Source organism: Corvus brachyrhynchos, unplaced genomic scaffold, assembly GCF_000691975.1.
Source record: "Corvus brachyrhynchos isolate BGI_N302 unplaced genomic scaffold, ASM69197v1 scaffold115, whole genome shotgun sequence".
Taxonomy (NCBI): Eukaryota; Metazoa; Chordata; class Aves; order Passeriformes; family Corvidae; genus Corvus; species Corvus brachyrhynchos.
In genome coordinates, this window is record NW_008239553.1 from 11,453,433 (window position 1) to 11,455,520 (window position 2,088).

At 42.5% G+C, this 2,088-nt stretch overlaps 1 long non-coding RNA gene across 2 annotated transcripts in view; it reads left to right on the top strand.

Moving 5' to 3' along the window:
- LOC108448601 overlaps positions 1-1,961 on the top strand; it is a 16,485-nt gene extending 14,524 nt beyond the window's left edge. For both annotated transcript variants that reach the window (XR_001864558.1, XR_001864557.1), the window contains one exon: positions 1,324-1,961. This is a non-coding gene — a long non-coding RNA (uncharacterized LOC108448601). The remainder of the gene's footprint in view (positions 1-1,323) is intronic.
- Positions 1,962-2,088: the final 127 nt, after the last annotated feature.

Consider the following 2,088-nt stretch of genomic DNA (forward strand, 5'->3'; position numbering starts at 1 on the left):
AAGATGGACAACATGAATAATTAAAATACAGGTTGAGTTTCCATTTGCTACTGAAAAGAAATAGTTTGCACAAAAATAGAATGAAACAGGGCATCAGAGATGCTCCAGAAGGATGGCTGTAATGTCTGGTGGCATTTTTGCCCTCCAGGAGGATTGTTCATGACAGGGATATAGAGGTATTTGGTTTAGAATGGCAACCTATCATAGCACTACTTGGAAACATTCTGGTGCAGGTAACACTAGAGAGATGTGTTTGGCAAAGGTAGAAACTGCTAACGAGTAGCAGCTAACTAATGAATGGGGATCTGCAGTGTGCACACCTGAGAATTATCCTGCGGAAAAGCACACATTCCACAAAATATTCTCTCAGTGACAAAGACAAGCACTCAGGAATAATGAAATTGAAAAATTAAGGTTGATTCAGTTTTTAATGCAGTTGTGCTATTAAATGGTACCAAGTACTGAGTTTTCATGGCTTTTTTCTGAATTCAATATTACAGTTGGACAGTGCTCTTCTGTTCAGTACTTTGTTTTCTTCCACTGTTCAATCTTTTTTACTTTTTTTTCCACATTAAGCAAATATTCTTTTGAAGAGAAGATTAATTTTCTCAGAACGCTTACCATCCCAGCCTCATATTTTTGCAGATATTATTAAATCTATTTTCATGAACCACTCAGAGCCAAGTGGCCTGTTATCACCTCCCTTTTAGAGATGCAGTCGCAAGGCACTGAGATTACAAAAGTCTTATTTTGAGTAATTAAACTGTGAGAGATTTTAGAGAACTTAACTTCTCAGTGTGCAGAGAATTACAAAACACACAAAGCATGACCAGCATTACTTTATTTGCATCAAGGGCTCAGCACATCTATATATCAGAGGTTGAAAAAACTTCATTAATCTAATGTATGACTATACCACTGGCAAGACTAGAGTCCAGTTTTCCAAACCAGCATTTTTCTGCCTGACCTTGTCACTTTCTGTAACCTTCGCTTGATACCTTCACATCTTTCAACACCCAAAACATGTAAAGCAAGTGTTCTGCAGGCACCTCTTCTTCACAGAAAACAAGCCCAGAATATTCGCAAGTGATATAGTGACATTAACATATTGAATGAGATGGGAATCATGGGAAGAAATAAATAAAAGGGTATGTGGCTTTGCAATTACAGTCTGTCTCCTAATGCATTGGTATGAGAGGACTGAACAAAGAGCAAATAAGCAGCATCAGCTCTCTTTTGCTCTTTTTGATTGCTCTCATACAATAACATCCCTTTTCTGTACTTCATACACAGTAAAGTACTTCCTATACTTTTTTCACACAGGTCTCTAATGGAAGGGGAAGAGAGTCCATCACCAATTAAGATCTCGTGTCATCAGCAAGGTGGTAACTCCAGGCTCTTTTAGACTCTGCTACTGTCAGCAAGGGAATGGCCGATCTCCGCAGGAAAGGCTCAGGCACGGTGAGTGCCTGGAAGTACAGCTAGCATGACACAGGGTATTGGACACTCTGTACGGCAGACTGGCAGACTGCAGTTGTTAATCTAAATAAGGAGCTTCTTAATCTTCAGTGTACGTATATTCTTCCACTGAATGTTGTTCTTCGCTCTGTAAATGACTGATGACCGACGATTTCACTTAAGAGCCGAAATGCCAGGGACCATAGCTCAGGACAGGAACCAGAGAGTGTTTTGATGATGTGACCTCAAAATATCTATTATTCCCACATGGCAAACTAAATCAGGGCTGCCCCAGCCAGCTCAAGATGAATGGGTGTGATGCTGAGCAGCAACCTGCAGTCCACACCTCTTTCACTTTGAAAATGACCGCCAAATACCAGCGGGCCAAGGTCAAGTGAAAACGACAGCAAAACCCTCGTAATTTCCCCTTTCGAGCCAACAGCTCAGGATGAGCACGTTTATTTTCGCCACTGGCGCCGTCGTTCTGGTCATGCAGCACGCGAGTGAAGCGCAGATCACCTTGGCTTCTGGCGAGAGGCTGGGGCAGCACAACCCTCCACGCATTTGTTTCCCTCATCAGCGACTGCGTGTTGGAACGAGGGGCGTTCTCCCCCCCGCACCGCTCCGGCC